Here is a 17,464-nt window from a genome sequence, read left to right on the forward strand (position 1 = left end):
TCCCATAGGCCGCGCCGCGGGGCGGCGGCACCGAGCGCCGCGGGGGCTGCGCTGCCTCAGGGCGCGGCGGCGGCGAGCGCGGAGCCGGCGGTGAGTGACGCTCCGCGGCCGCGGGGCAGCGAGCGCGGGACGGGGCGGGACCCCCCGTAATGGGGAGCCGAGGCTTGGGACACCCCGTCTTGGGGAGCTGAGGCACGGGGACTCCCGGTACTGGGGAGCCGAGGCGTGAGGACCCCCTCGTGTTGGGGAGCCGAGGCTTGGGACCCCCCGATTTGGGAGTCGAGGCTTGGGACCCTCCCTCTTGGGGATCCGAGGGGCGGGGACCCCCGGTATTGGGGAGCCGAGGCGTGAGTACCCCTCCGTGTTGGGGATCCGAGGCTTGGGACCCCCCGATTCGGGAGCCGAGGCGCGGGGCTCCGGGAAGGGTTCCCTCCGCTGGGAGAGTCCCGGTGAGGTGCGGAGTCCCCCTCGTTCGGCAGCCGAGGTGCGGGGTCCCCCCCCGGTCCTCAGAGCCCGGCTGGTGTGTGGGGGGCGGTGGCAGCGTGTCCCCCCCACCCCTTCCCAATTCGGGATCCCGTTCCCGCAAGCCCCGCGCGGGGAGAGCGGGGCCCCCCCTCCCCGAGGACCCCCCCATCTCGGCATCGCGGGGGGTCGGGGTCCCTGGCTCCGCTCTCGGGGGCTGCGGGGAGGGCGCCGCTGCCCGAGCAGGGCTCGGGGGGTGGGCGGGTGCGGGGGAGGCAGGAGAACAGCTGCGGGCGAACCCCCCGCTGCAGGGGCCGGTTTCAGGTTGTGTGTTTTACAGCTGCGCCAGAGGGACTCGGAGCTGCGTGCGAAACGTCCCCGAAGCCGGTGGGTTTGGCCGCTGTTTCAGAGCGGTGACTCTAGTTCTCGCCGCTCTGACCCTGCCTCCCCGCTTTTTCACCTATTTCCTAGCTCTCCGCATGGGAAACGTGATTTAAAAACTCAAACATCACGTGTTTTTTAAACTTCAGCGAGGCATACTTTAAAATTGTCATTGCTCTTGACAGAATATTAGTACTCGGTCAACTATGGAGAAGGCAGCTGCTGGAGCTGCGGTGCTGACAAATCTGACAGTCCCTTGTGACTTTTCTTACCGTGTTCCTAATGCACAGCGCTGATTTGTTTGCTTCTGTATAAATCCACTATTAAGTACTTCTGAGCTTCCTTTAATTCCTTTTTTAATTACGTGATATCGTGGGTTTGGGTTTGTGTCTCTGTGGAAAGCGCAAACTGTCTGTTAGGGATTAGCTTTGGGGTGCCTTTGATAGTCTGGAAATAAATTTGGAATCGTAAATGCATCTGAGCTTCTGTTCAAAAGAGAAACTGTTCTGAGCTAGGCTCCCATTAAATAAACACTTCGAATTACTGGTTTGTTTTCATTCCTCTACCCAGTTCCTTTTGGCTTCGTGATGCTTTATTCTAAGCTGCAATCCAGCAGCAGATCAAGGAGGCTTAGGAAGAAACATCAGATGGTTTTGGTTAGTGCCCTTACCACTTGGAAAATAAACATGTTGGTACCATATGCTGCCCTGACTTTATCAGCGTACTTGCTAGAACTGTAAGACTTAATAGGGTCCTTTATAATTTACTTTTTATTTTTAAATGATCCGCTCACCGAGGGAGGAATGCTTTTTCCTGAACAAAATGCAATATGAAATTATTAACTCCAAGTTCAGCAGGCTGCGAAGAACACCATTGTGCCCAATTAGATTTTTATTTTTTATAAAAAAGTATGTAATGTTATGTTTTAAAGTGCTTGTGTTATTACAATTCTAAAATCTATGGATGCTGGGGGGAAGAAGAAAGCATAATTTTATAATGAGCGTTTTCAGCACTGAGTTTCTAACTTTACTGACCGTTAGCTCTGCCTAGTAACTTCAGCAGGAAATAGCCCAGGGCCTTGGACTCAGGTCAGAGATTTACAAACATGATGTGATTTCCTTACACAGTACTCAAATATTCTATTTAAAAGAATTTTTTTTTAAAAAAAAAAGAAGAGCCACATTTTAGGAATGAAACTTTGCAAGAGGAATGTAAGCTGGTTATTGGGTGGAAAAGTACTGTTCTCCTCAGACAGTTAGGTTGGGTTAAAAATAAGCTTGCTAAAACCTGTCATGTGTAACTACAAAAATGTTTGCTTTGACGTTGCAGTCTTTGGCATTTGTTTGGAGTCTGCTCACATGGAAGCACTGATGACCTTGGTGAAACTTAGATTTTTGTAAGGCTTTGCCTGCACCAAACAGCCTGTCAGTCCTGATCTTGGTGTATATTTACGTGCCTGTATCACTAAAACCCACCAGAAGTTTGTTAGCTTCTAGTTAAGACTCTGTCCTGGTTTAACCGCAGTTGGCAGGTAAACAGCACACAGCTGCCCGCTTATCCTCCCCAGGGGGATAAGTGAGTGAATTGGAAGAGTAAAAGTGAGAAAACTCATGGGTTGGGATAAAGGCAATTCAGTAGGTAAAGCAGAAGCCGTGTGTGCAAACAAAGCAAAACAAGGAATTCATTCACTACTTTCCATCGGCAGGCAGGTGTTTCAGCCATCTCCAGGAAAGCAGAGCTCCATCATGTGCAATGATTATTTGGGAAGACAAACACTATCACTCTGAATGTGTGTATGTGTGTGTCCCCTTCCTCCTCCTTTCCCCAGATTATACGCTGAGCACAATGCCATACGGCCTTAGATATCCCTTTGGTCCACTGGGTTCACTTTTGTGCCTATATTCCCTCCCAGCTTCATGTGCACCCGCAGCCCCCTCGCTGGTGGGGTGATGTGAAAAGCAGAAAAGGCCTTGACTATGTAAGAACTGATCAGCAGTAATGAAAACATCCCTGTGTTGTCAACACTGTTCTCAGCACAAATGCAAAGCATAGTTCCTGGTAGCTGCCATGAAGAAAATTAACTCTCCGAGCCAAACCCAGCACAAACTGTCTACTTGAAAATACTTCAAAATATCCCTCTTTTTTCTTCCCCATTCTTCTGTGCTCTTGAAAAATATCTTAATATAGTTGAAAGCAGCTGCAAAGAAGTGATACCAACAATATCAAAGTAACATATGATGTGTACTAGACATTGGATTAATATAAATTGATGTCACAGATCAGCAAGATGCTGCTTGTTTAAAGAGCTGTGAGATGTTAAAAGCTGCAACCGATAAGAACGGCATTCATTTAGTGTTAAAAGGCTCCCTGGTATAAGGCAACAGAAGAAACTGGTTGCCCCAGTGTCTTGTCTTGTCTCTGATATTTGAAAATTCTTGGTTGATTTGGTTTGCAGAAGCAATTTTAATGTGACACTATTGAATTGCGTGCTGCTTAATTGCTTTATTAGGTCAGTGGAGTTTGTTGTTTAGAAATTGTAGTGCCCTTCAAAGATGAAAGTTCTTTTAAATATTGGTATTAAATTATGTAATTGTTGGGTCATAAAGTTTATGGAGCATTGGAAAATAGTAGTATTATGGTGCGTGCTTTTTGGGTTTTTTGGCCCAAATTCTTTAGATGTTTGCGCTTACATATGTTTAATTTTAAACACCTAAGTATTTTTTTTGAATTAGTGGGTCTGTTCTTAGACTTAATGTTAAGCCTGCATGTAAATGTTTTCAGGGTCAGGATTTATGTTTGCAAAGTTCATGGGATAAACCTGTCATGTGCTTTCATACTGACTGTTTTCATTATTTCATTCTGCATGAAATAATGTAGATAGCTGATGTCTGCTACTGGCATGTATAGAGATCCTCCGATCCTGCTGCTGCGTTACAGGGGGTAACAGTGCTCTACCTCAGCTAACTTCATCCTTGCAAATGTGCTTTGTCACAACCACAGGCATCTCTCATTTCTAAAGTATTTTCAGTGGTATAAATTTGCGTAGATGTCAATCCTTTATGTCCTCATAGGTGCTTATTTCAATTGATGTTATTTTTACAAGTAATTTGAGGGCTGGAAGAAGAGGGGGCTTGCCGAGTCTCTCACACTGAGCTGTGCACTAGATGGTGAAAGAAAAGTTAAGTATGCAGTTGTCTTAAACAAAATCAGGTAACTTGTGAACATGTAAGAGTTTAATTGTTCTCCATTTCTGCAATTTCCCACTCAACTAGTGGGAACTATTTTTATTTTAAAAAATGCTGCTGTGGGGTGACGTAGCTCAATATTTGCAGCATCACTTTTGTTTTAATTAAGCAAGTTGTGGTGTTGCTCTGGGTTTGAGGTATTTCATTAAGAATGTCTAGAATTTTCTTTCTATCCTCACAGCAAAGCAGCCCAAATCGGGTAGGAAAGTAATTGTGAGGCTATAAAGGTGTCAGCTCAGTATTTTATGGAAATTAATTTTTACTCAGGCAGAGTTGGTTTACTTTGGGATGGAGTGATAGGTATTGCATTTTGCCTGGCTGCTTTTCCTTCATTCCAAAGAGAAGACTGTGGTTTTATATTTCATTGCGGAGATTTGTCATGCTTAGCCACTGTTTGATGGAGTGTACAGAATTTTTATGAAGAACGCTTGTTTGTAGAGCAAAATGCAATTTGATGAAGGAGTAAATGCAATATATGAAGTGATCTGTTTTTAAAATGTTGTAAATGATAGTGATAGGCAGTTTTAGATCATGAAGAAGATGACTTATTTGTCTTGTTCCTACCAGAATGTTTCTAGCAACAGAGCAGAAGCATCAGTGGTGCATTTTAAAGGAGAACCCAAAAGTGTCTGGACAAAGGGAGGATCCCAGTAGTTGTAGAAAGGAAAAGTGGGGCTTTTGGATCAGCTTGCCTGGAGTGGTGTAGTGCTGTCAAATGTTGTTCAGCACAGTGGGGAAAAATAAGCAGCAAGCTGCCCTGTTTACTTCTGCATTGGTATGTTCTTTGCAGTGGGAGTGATGTTGAAGCGTGCTACGGGCTGTTCTCCCCACCCCAACCCCTGAGACAGCACTGCCACTGCATGTTCTCGTGTTCATCTCCAAAGTAGTCACACGAACCCAGTGGAAGCTGTCAGGATGCCGGCGTTGTGCATCCCTGGGGGCTGACTGGTTAGAAAACAACTGTGAATAAACACAGTTTATTATTGGGTTCAAGTCAGTGCTCCTCCACATTGACACTTCTATCAACTCTTGAAGTTGTACTGATCATGTTTTTGTTTTTTTTTTCCTTTACGTGCAATTTTTACTTGAATCCTAGCTCTCCTCCACAGACAACCCTCTCAATTCAGTGTCAAAATTTTGTCCCTGAACGGCCAAAGTATACTAGTGATGGAGGATTTTAAGCTCTGACCTTCCTGAGTCTTTCTTTGTTCTTCAGATGGGCGCTAGTCCTCATTTCTGAGTTCATACATAGGAAAAAGGAAGCTGGTGCAGCAGAGGTTTTTGGCACAGCAGAAGCAAATGGAAATTCAAGCAAAACTAACAGATGAAAGAAAAGCATCACTGACTTGTGTAATGAAACCAGTTCATGGAAAGCGGTTTTCAGTGGATGCTATATTGTACTCGGATAAGCTATCATGTTCTGCCACAGGAATGTTGTGTTTGCTTTGAAAGCACCAACCCATGGGCTTTTTTTCTGACGCAAAGCAACGTTTCAGAATCTAGGCATGCTGTGATTTTTTGGCTACCAAATTTTGGTTAGCATTCCTGAACAAATTCTTCGTTTACAAAAAATAGCTTGGCTGGTATCAGCAAGCCTTCTTTGTTGATGCATTTTACTTTGTCGTAACACGAATGCACTTTTTTCTGTGTACCTTGTGTTAGTCCTGAGATGTAAGAGGTTCTATCAGCAATGTATTTTTGTGGCAGTAGAATACAGCTGTACTGGGGGTTTCTGCAGATATAGTGATGTCATCAAAATAATTTCTAATTGACACTGCTACCTGCCACACCACCAAAACAACAATGCTGTTGTTTCTTGTTGAGAAAAAGCATAACCCCCACAAGGCTCTTAAGCTAATCATGGTTTGACTTTGACACAGTTAGTTTTTCCACCATCTGCAGTAACAGTATGAGTAGAACAGTGCTCTCCGAGTCCATCTTATCACTGGATTTACTTGGTGTAGAAGAGGGTGACTTTCCCTTCCAAGGAACACAATTTGCAGAGTAGCATTAACAACTCTACTACGTGCTTCAGTCTTCATCTACCTGTCATCTGGATGATGGGTAGCCTACATCTAGAACAAATCACATTTCAGGGAGGACACTAGAGATGTTAGTATCTGTATGTGCCTCATGGGCAGTGTACTGAATATTTGCAATAAATTAGGTACTTACATGTGGACCATATGAAGCTGCTTCTACATGTTTGGAGCTTATAGAAAAACAGCAACAGCTATTGCCACTGCATGCAGAGGATACCTTATTGTAACTTCCGAGTTAATGCATTTATTTGCCAATAGTCCACCCTCCATGCATTTTTGCTTCTTTTTATTAGATTTATTTCCCTGCTCCATATCATCATCATCTTCCATTGTATTTTTTTTAGTCAAATTGTTCAAAATTTCTTTGTAACCAGACTGAAATAACTGCAAATGAAAGTTGATCGATACATTACAAGACCACATAGATTCTGATTTGTTGTATAAAATTTCTGGTCATGTTCGAAGACGTTTCTATAAACCCCATTCTGATAGTATAGGTATAACTGTACCTTTGGTATAGTACGTGTGCACTGTAGCAGTCATCCAAACCCCAGCTGCTCTGTGGGGCTGCTCCAACTGTTCATTGAAGTAACCCTTTTTTTTGAACTTTTCAAAAACCTTTTTCAGTCGTGCTTCTCCTGGAGCAGGTTCATGAAGATTTCCTTCTGTTCGGCCTCTTCTTCCTGTCTTTATATTTTGTTTGCTCTAAAGGGGTTTTCTCAGCGATTTATTGTTGCTGACAGAAACTAATGAAGGCTCACCCAGTGAATTAGTAAAATAATTCTGTGTCTTTGCATGTTCTTGCATTTATGTTAATTAAGAATTAGTAGAAGTCAATTTCTGGACTGTTTTTACAAGTAGTTCATTACTAAGCTGTCATTACTGCTTCTAATGAAGACTGAATCTTTAAAAATCACAGGGTTTTCTGCCTTATACTAAACCATTATAAAATGCTGTTTGTTCAGTATTGAATGCCTTTGGAATATAGATTTGCTTCTTAACTATTTTAATTCCTTTTAAATGCTAAAGTTAAAGCTAATCTCATCCAGGTTATATTAGGCTAAAAATACAGATATGTTTGTATACTTGTGGATCTGTCCTGCATTTCATGTGAATATCTTGAAAAGGTATGTAAGTTAGAGTTATACATACACATTACAAAGCTTTGTAAGAATTCCGTGACAACCACCAGATGTATGTAGTCTTCAAATTACCAATGAAAAGAGGTATCTACTTTTCTGGCAAAATAACCACTCTTCATCCCTGTTATCTGGGAGACAGCTCAGCATGTCTATTCAGCACTAATACTTTCATATTCTATAGCTTCTGGTACGTATTTGTCCATGGCTGGAAGTGACACAAGCTGCATTAGGCTTCATTGCATGTACAGCAGCAAATATACCTGCCATGGTGTATTTGTGCAGTGCAGGCATGATCCTGCATAAATAATACTTGCAGGTTTAGTTGTATGCGGAGCTTTTTTCTCCGCTTTGAAATCCATTCTGAGTGATAACTGCTGACTTATCTATTGACTGTGGCTCTCCTGCTTTCTGCAGGGAAAATAACTTTCCAGTGAAGCAAAGGTGAAGGTGATTCAGTGATGGTAAAAGGAGAATCAGCAGCACAGCTTGTCTGTGCACTTGACCTGAGCTGTCTTACCAATTAAGCAGAAAAAGAGAATCTGTGGGAAAATTAACACTAAAGTGAGCTGTAATGCAGACTTTTGGGTTACCAGAGTGTGAAATGAAACTCTTACAGTTCTTTCTCCTGCAGTAAGGGTTGTGCGCCATCAACTAGAGAAATGCTGCAGAAGCGTAAGTTGTATTTTGTAAAGTTTGGAAAGCTGAGGAGCCAGGAACTGTTCATAACCAAGACTCATGCCATTATGAAGTGGAAGATACTTGAAGAAAAAATGTTGGGTACAGCTTGACATGTTATCTCCTAAAAATGATCAGAACCATACAGATTTCACAACAAGTATCATTTGTCTTTAGGTACAAGTTGAAGGGACTTTGTTCCAAAGCACCCAAATATGTTAGAAGCAGTTGTTATCCTATATATGCTATATTTGAGGTGAGGTGTCACATGTTGAGTCCTATGTAGCTATCCCTACAGCTTGACTGTACGATTCAGTCTGCAGTTGTGGGTGTAGGAGTCCTTCTGCCTACTTCTGCTTATGGGGAAGTCACTGAGTTCACTACACTTGTGATGATTTGGATACAGCAAGGTATGCCTCGTAGGCTTTCTTTGCTAGGGCTGAATTGCTGCTGGTACAAATCTAGTTAGCATTCTACTTGTCCTTTAACTTACTTTGCATATATGTATATGCATAAAATTAATTTCTATATGTAAGTAAATAAAGCAAAATGAAAAGGAAAAGAACAAACCCTGTACTTACTGGTTTTTTCAACATTTTTTTCTCTCTTTTCTTTTCAGATCTTAATTTTGAAAAACTTCTAAATTTAGCTCTAATATTAAGCATTTTTTTAATGGAGGAATTAAGTTGAATTACAGAGGGTGAAAACATTACAGAAATCCAATGCAGTATGTTTTTACCAACTTACTTACTGTTCAAGTCTGTAGTTTTTGCTTTTACTTCTTGGTTATGGAGTAATTTTATTCTTCTGGTGCTGTCAGTAGTTATAGCAGTGAGGAGGTTGAATGATGTGTTGTTTAAATAGATAGGTATAAATATTATTGATTACCACCATTGATTATAGACAATGTCATGAACAATGTATGTGTTTTGTTGGAGGGATTTTCACATAAATCCCCACAACAAGGATTTGGAAAGCAGTGAATAAGGGATAGAAAATTAATAACATTTATAAGGTAGAATGAGTTATTTTTTTAGTTTTCCAGCTGATGAATACATGCATATAAAAAGACATCGGATTGCTTTTGCTATCAGAATATATTTACTGCAGAGCTTAAGTTCTGTCTTTATTAAATTATAAATTTTACTTAGATGTCCGACTTGAAATCAGCCTGCTTCTCAAATTTGAAATGAAATGGAAGAAATAGTAATAATTGATTAATTAAGTAATTACATATCAAAAATGTATTTAAATATATTTAAATATTTATTTATAAAATTGTATATAAATAGATTGATAAAACTCTTCAGTGGAAAAAATGTCCTGCCTTAACATGAATTGAAGAGGATTAGGATTTAATAAAGTGAATTGCTGTTTTCTGTTTGAGGAGGAAAAATATTTCCCCCCAAGGTTTTGTGTTTAGAACTGCCATCTTTCTTCCCAGATGTTCTCAAATACATTCTGCATTGTTTTAGAACAACTCTAATCTTTAATACGATTATCTGTAAACTTCCTTTATTTATTGAGGGATTTTTTCAGATTATCAAATCATTTAAAATACAAATCCTCCTTTTCTTGCTGCGTGCTGTAAGTCTCCGTTGTGAGCCCAAGTCAGTGCCCCAAGTGAAGCCGACTGACATCAATTATTGTTGATTATTTTCTGCACACTGGGAAGTGAAATCAGGTCTCTGGTCTCAATTCATGGTTTGTTTCCAGCATAAGGTAATGAGAACAGGTGCAGGAGACACCAGAGTTCGTGCATTGATTCACATCATAAGCATAGACAAGTTGCTTGAGAGCACAGGGGACTGAGAAGAGAAAATGGTTAGAGTGGAAGTTCTCAGGAGCTTTTAAAGAACTTGGTTGCTATGTTTTCCTTGTACACGTGCACCAAAATGAGAGAAGCTCTTTTCTCTCATTGTGGCAGTGATATTCCATGGTGCTGGGCATGGGACAGCACTTAACAAGAGGAAATAGCCCCTCAGTCCCAGTGCTCCATCCCACCTAAATGTGACCTTATCTCATTCGCCCTGACTCCATCAGACTTCACAAGCTAAAATTATACTCCATATTTCTTATGCACCAATAACTTTCTTTCAATGGGGTTTTAATGTGAAATCAAGCAACCTAAAGTTGGAAATGTGCTTGTGCATCCCTCATGCTACTCCCTTTTGTGCCTGCCCCTTCTGCGGGGCTGGGCTGCTGGGGAAAAAGCTTCTGGACAGAAACCAGCGAGTTGCAACACAGGCTCAAGAGGGGTGGGGAAAGCTGAAAGGTGGTGGGTAAGCTAAAAAGTGGCATTTCTTAATTTTATAAGCTTGCAACCTGAATCATCATGTTTTAACATTGCAACACGTAATTTTTGAAGTTGTGTTTTTAAATAATTGGAACAGTTGCAGCAACTACATCATTAGTAAAGTCCTTACTGCTGATGAGGTGTAGAAAAACCTGGCAATACTGTTTGAGCTACAGGACAACTTAGACAAGCAAAAACTTTATTATCCACTAGAAGAAAAGTATTCAGCTGTTTTTCCTGGAGGACAAAATGATCAGTACAGCATTTTGGTCCCACCAGGTTTTCTCCCACTCTGGGTTCTTCCCAGTGCTGCCAGCCTCTCATGGGTTTTCCTTGGTTTTTGCCTGGTTTTCCCTGCAAAGCGTTCACTCTTGGGTATTGTTTTGGGAAACTGTATTCAGGCTTTCTGAAGAACAGACAAAAGAAGGGAAATCCAAATTTTTTCAAAATCCAGTGTGGAATTTTCTTGGGACAGAGCAAACCATGCAGACACACAAGGTTTGTTCATGTCCAAAGTTGTCAGAAACTGTTGTAGAGAAGAAGGTCAGATGTGAATACAGTAGCCTGATGTTTCTCCATCAGGATCACCCGTGCATCTGCTGGGTGCAGGAGTTCAAACACCAAATATAGTAGGGGGAAGTAAGAATTAAGCAAAAGAGGATGCATCTTCGAAGGACGAATCAGTGCAGTTAGAGTTTCTCCTGCTGGCAAACACCTGAGTAAGCAGGTGGGGCTGGCAGCAAGCCTTGAAGGTTAATGTAGTCAGTCACCAAGCCAGAGAGGGAGGTGAAGCCCTCCCTTCTGCCAGGGTTCTCAAGAAAAGTGCTCTGAGAAGGCTTCTCATTTCACCGTGGGTACTGGGAGAAAGAAATGGTAGCTAGGACTGAGACAATGCAATGCTAAAAAAAAAATAATCAATGTATGTAGTATATCAGTGGCATTTAGAACAGCACTGGTTTCTTTGGCAAGCTCCAAGCAGCAGCAGGGCTGGTGTTTCATTTCTTCTGCCACTCAGCTGCCCCAGCAGGCTCAGAGGCTGCCAGCTGTCCTCCCAGCCACCCAAGCTGCCCACTGCACTAGCTGAGCTTTTATGTTGCCTCTGAGGCTATTCCTGGATGTCAGGTCTATATTGAAGAAATACTGCCTGATTTTTTTTAGCACTGATGCAGGAGAGGTCTAGCTGAGCACAGAGACAGAGGTACTGTTAATTTTCCAGGCTGTTGCTATCTTACTCTCAGCTGTCCCTAGGCATCCTCACCGTTTTATGTTTTCTCTCTAATGGCATGACCAAGGATGTCATAATATCCAAAATCAAATGTACCAGAAAATATAATAAATTAGAGTCAGACTAGCTGAGTGATTGAAGAATAAACTGAATTTTAAACAACACAAGATTGCGTTATGAACTGATTGCTATGCACAAAATGCAGCAGAGGAGTGCGACTTCATGTAGATTTACTACTAATGGCAGCATTTTTGAGATTGCTACTAGTAATAAAGAAATGAAAACGGTTTGAACTTTTGAGTTAGTACCACAACATAATATTGCAGTGAAGGAGATGTACCATGCTAGTTACACTGGAAGATAATTCTGGAAGAAAAATTTTCACTGTGCCTTATTTATTTATTTAAGAGGTTTACGTGTATTTAACAGTTCTGGAGTTTATAAAGCTACAAACTGAATGCAGACTTTGACATGCAAAGAAGTAAATTTGTCCTCTATTCCTAATATAATTCTTGTGTAAGAATTTACTAGGGGAATGTAGCAGTGGGGTGGATTCCTCTCAATTCAGAAAATTGAGTTTAAGGATATTTGGTGTCATTAAGGAACTCTAAGGTTGTTTGCCTGCTCAGTTTTGTGGCAGATAGTCTCCATATTCTGTTTGAATAGTTTTCTTTTTTCTTTTATTCATTAAAAACAGGTAAAGCACAAACTTAAGACATTGTAAAAATAACGCTCTCACCATGATGTGAGTAGAGATGGTGTAAGAAATTCTGGCTTTGTAAGCTAGAAGTTACCTTGGCTGAGCCCTGGAAGCTGTGCACCTGTGTTTTCCTGCTTTGTTGAAACCCAAAATGAGATAGTGCTAGTGAAAGCCACCCTGAAGGCAATGCCAACAGTCAGTAGCAGGTATTTGCTAAAAGATAACAAATATCACTTGAGCTGCTGCATTGAAGAATTTGAGTGTACTGTATGAAAGCAGGTCCTGTGCAGAGGCATTGGTCTTCAGGTCGTTGAGCTGCTGATGTGCAGGGAAACCTGAAAAACACTTCCAAAAGTACTTTATTTTTTATTCATCCTGATTTTGAGAAGGCAAAGAAGGTTTTGCAGTGATGAGATTTTTGGCAGTGATCTTTTAAAGTCAAGGCAAGACTCAGCCACTCTGAAAATTACGTTCTGTGGTGAAATAACAGTGGATGGAAGGGCGGTGCAGTGGTAGAAATCAAACATAAGCCTTCTTTGGTGGCAGGGAAGGCACAAAGGCAAAAAAGCAGTATTGCTGCACTGAAAGAACTTAATTCTGTAGCAATAAGCATTATTTAAATGGATACTTTTGAGTTTAAAGATTGAAGTTGTATTTAAACATGAAATGGAACTGTTTACTTTCATTGTTCTTGTAAAATTTAAATAAGGTTCTCTACCAGGAATGGTAATGAAATACATTAGATTTTTAAACTAATTTGATAAAACAGTGAAAAGAGATAGCTCTTCTAAGTTAAGTACTTGAATATATACAGTAAACTTTAGCATTATTAAACTAATTCAGAGTGCTGTAAATCCCTTGATTTAAATTACTTCACTGTGCCGTGACCTAATGGAAGCAGAAATTAATCTAGAAGGTGGAAGTAACAAAATACTTACTTCCCCATGCAATATTAAAAATAATTTATTTTTCTATATGTATTTTGATCACTTAATAACTTACCTCCTCCTATTCGTCCTGTGTCTCCATAGGAGTGGTCTCAGAGCTCACCGGGAGGTAGGAGGGAGGCCATCCAGCTGTTGCCTGTCCCTCTGGGCTGCCTGGGGAGATGGGAAGGGCCAGTTTCATAAACAAGCTGCAGACCAGAATGGCTCTAAAACATGGGAGAATGGTGTCATAAAGGAAAAAAATAATCTGCTTATCAATCAGTATGGGGAAAATAGGCAGCATTTAACCCATTTAAAAAGAGGCAAATTTGAGCAGTACGGGATTCCTGCAGGCAGGTTTCGAGGAAGGTGATCTCCAAGATCTGATATATGTGCTCTCTTCAATGACAAGTTCTGCAATTTTGTGGGAAAAAAAAAATTCAGTCAAGTGAAAAATTCAGTCTTCTGTCCTACTGAGGTCTCCCTGTTCATCTTTCCCTGTCCCACATTCCAGGTGACTTTTGATGAGTCACATAAATGTCACTTACCTTTGAGAACTTCGCCAGTGGGACCTGACACTTGTAGCAAGTATTTGTATGCTTAAGCCTTTCTCTAGCTGTGTGCTAGTTTCTTTCCTATTGCTTGTTGACTAGTTAACCTAGTATGTGAAACGTGTGTGCTATGGATGTGCTCTTACTGCAGGTAAGACCACTTCAGAAAATTTACGTGCAATTATTTGGACTATGTATCATGAGTAAGTGGAGTTCTTTTAAGAAGTCGTTCAGCAGGATTTTCTTTCAAAATATATTAGTGGCATGGAAGAAAGTGAGTATTATTGATAAAGTTTATTGCAGTAGTAAATGTTATAAATGAGTCAGCAATATTGAGCAGTCCAAGTCATTTTGGGAGCTGCAGACAGTTGAATGATATCTCACAGTTTAAGAAATATATTCTCCATAACGTTTAGAACCAGAACATCTAAACTATTTACAGGATGAATGCATCCTGGAAACATGCAGGACTCATTATGATTAACTGTTGGAAAACAACTCTGTGTTCAGTCCTGTGGTAAGATGCCTAAGGGTTCTTCGAGGAAGGATACATCAGGGAGTATTAGCCAGAAGCCCAAAGGTGCTGTTGCTGAAGTATGGTGCACAGGAGGTACCTGCTGGTTTCTGATGTGAATGCTTTAAAAGAGTTAATACATGAAAACTAGAAAGACTTTTTTTAAAGTTATAAAAATAATTAGAGACTGCTTTATGGTATTTATTCAAAAAGCCCTCTTTCCTCAACTAATTGGTAAATAAACCATAGTTCATAAAAGCAATGGGAGGTTTTATCATTTTAAAGAGATGTTTATGTACCTGGTGTCAACACTGACAGGCAGCTAACACGGTGAGGTAGGCCTGGTAATGATTTGCAATGGACTGAGTAAATATCAGAAACACCACTTAAGCATAGGAAACCCTCAGCAACAGTAAACGTGACTAGTTAATACCAGTAAGTAAAGATTTAACTGTTGGATGCAAAATTGCAGAAACGTGTATTTAATGTGTGCAAGCAAACTAATCACTTCAGCTAGATACATTGTATAGTGTTGGGATTGGCACTTAAGGGTACAATTTCTGGTAAGAAATGCTTTTTCTGTAGCAGGTGGGTAGGGAGCCAATGCCCCATGAAGTTACTGAAGTCATCCCAGGGCTGCTGGTGGGGGGACAAGTGGGACCAGAGATCCTGACACCGATGCACAAGGCAGATGCATCCATCCTAACACACCACAGCTGCTGTGGTGTCAGACTGCAGAGGTTCATTTTATGGTATTTTTTTGAGCCCTGAAAGTCTTTTAGTCTGGCAATCAGCTTTCTAGTGGAGACTGCTGTGCTTGAAGAATCTCTTCAGTCTGTTACTATAAATTATGTATGCCCCAAAGCAGGTATAAATGAATGCTCTTAGCGTGTCCATTAGATAGGAAGATGGACAGCTCACAAATTCAGATGTTGCTCTGCTTCGTGTTCAGTCAGATAGATTCTGATGGTTGTAATGTAGCAGTACAAAGGCATTTTGAGTTTTGTGAACGCAAGAAGGAATGTTAATTCAGTTTAGCTGTATCCCTGAAAAATCAAATGGAAAAAATAAGGAAGAGCTTTTCACAGATTTTGTTGCCTTGTTTTTCTACCTTGGTAGAAAGCTGCTTCTCTTCAGCTGTAATGAAGGATGTAGCAGCTGAAAGGAAGCTTCTCCCAGGTGAAGGAAGAGAGTGAAAAATTGCAAAATGAGTTTACAAGATTGTCAACAGAAATATTTCACGGGGCTTATAAAGGATCCCTTAGTATGAAAGTTGGAGAGCTACAGATATAAACTAAGTCCCTACGTGAGCGATAATTTGTTTGACGTGGCATACCAATAAAATTGTCTTTTTTTCCTCCCAGCTCTTCTGTGTTTTTGAAGAGGGCATGGAAGAAGCCCATCAAAAGAGTTCATAAAGGTTAAGACCTTTGTGGTTGTCAGCGACTTTGATGCCTTTACCCAAGAACCTCATATAAGTGGAGCATACAGTGACTATATTACGGGCAGAATGTTGTTCTGTCACACCTTACAAAGTTAAAAATGTCATAAGCTCGAAATGTGTTTCCTTATAGTTATGCACAACATAAACCAGTACAATTACTCAGCTAAATAAACAGGACATTTTCAATTATAAGGTGCCATTACCTTTGTATGTTCTTGTCATTTATGTAATCAGCAGGTGGTTAATTAAACTGCTCCTTTGGACTCTTCTGAAGGCTGTGTATTAATTATATTTTAGTGATGGTGTGCACATTTCTCAACTTTTTAATGAGAGTAAAAGTTGTTTCCTTCTTCCTTTGGAAATTGTATTTTTCTTGAGATTAATATAATATGGGGGTTTATGGTGAGTTTTGCTTTCTTTACAATAAAATCTCATTATTCAGCTGCTCATTGGAATCATGTGGGACGCTTAGTTGAAATAAAATCTTAAAATTTTGATTTTCCTACTGCAAAGCACAGCAAAAAATGCAGAGTCTGACTATTAAACCCCATGCTGATGGAGGGAATAGGTTCATCACCTATAGGAGAACATGCTGCCTTCAGCCATTTAAGTGTTTTAAAGACAAAGCTCCTGAAGGCAATTTTGGGGCTCAAATAAAGAATTGCGTTTCAGCCTGTTGACTGAGCAAGCAGGTCCTGTCTGTTCTCCTCCTCCTTCGTTGGTAGTGAGAGCAGTGCTGGTGCCTGGGGGTCCAAGAGGGAACCTCGTTGTGGTAGGGCTGGGTTGAGGAGCTACTTCTCTGTGGCAGGACGAGGGCTTTGCTTTTACTTCCTTTTTTGCTGTGTGGCATTTCACCACATCATTTCACAGCAGAGCTGAGATCCCTGTGTTAAAAATCTTGGTATGTTGGCAAATGCTGTTTCCAGCCATGACTTTCTTTTATTTTAATTAATGACAGTTGCATGCTAAAGGAAGCCCATGTATGTATGTTGACAGAGGAATGTTGTAGCTGGTATTGGTTTATACTGATTCTCCAGATGGAATATTACAGGCAAGTACTCAAACCCAAAGAAAACGCCCCTAGCCTAGCATGAATATCATTGACATCATCATTTTAATGCTGTTGGAAATGTCTCTAATAGAGGTCAAAAGTTTCCATAGTGTCCTCTAGGTCTTTGAAATACCATCGCATGTTTTATCTCATAGGAAGCAGCAGAACGGGCCTCACTTCTCATCAGACAAATTATTTAACTGGTTTGGTGACCTCAGCAGGGGTGATGTCTCATCTAGGCCACAGCTCTCCAGCGAACAAGAAGGCCATCAGTCCTCTTCATTGTGCTGTTTATCCAAGCCCGTTTGTTTAAGACCATGCCATGCCAGGAACAGTCAAGAAAAACAGTTTTGGTGCTTTTTCAGATGGGCAATCTACTTTGCAATCATGTTTTCTTAAGTGCAGAGTGCTATAAAGACCACCCTGAAGTCTTCTGAAGCATCCACCGAGACCTCAGACTGAACCCTTTGCTGATGGATCATACTTGCCTGCTGCTGATTTATGATGTTGGTTTTAGGTTTAGGATTTTTTTTCATCCACAGATTAGGTAAATGAAGGGAGAGGATAGTGTCTGGAGGGATATGGTGGTTATTGCATGTAGCTGGTTATAGACTCTCCTGCATGTCATGTGTGTTATGCCCAGTATAGTGGGAAAATAATATTTAAGTATTCAGTTTGAAAGTGGAGTTATTGAAATCCAATATACTGCACTTTATAGAGACTTTTGTGGAAGACAGTAGTTTGTAATTTGTGAATCTGCAAATATGCATTATATATCTAGTATTCAAAAAGCCAGGAAGTTAGTTACTT

General features: G+C 40.8%; 1 protein-coding gene across 1 annotated transcript in view; it reads left to right on the forward strand.

The window, feature by feature from the left end:
* The window catches only part of MTIF3 (mitochondrial translational initiation factor 3), a 280,029-nt gene that overhangs the window by 174,795 nt on the left and 87,770 nt on the right, over nt 1-17,464 (forward strand). The window lies entirely within an intron of this gene.

The sequence above is a fragment of the Phaenicophaeus curvirostris genome, chromosome 1, assembly GCF_032191515.1.
Source record: "Phaenicophaeus curvirostris isolate KB17595 chromosome 1, BPBGC_Pcur_1.0, whole genome shotgun sequence".
NCBI lineage: Eukaryota > Metazoa > Chordata > Aves > Cuculiformes > Cuculidae > Phaenicophaeus > Phaenicophaeus curvirostris.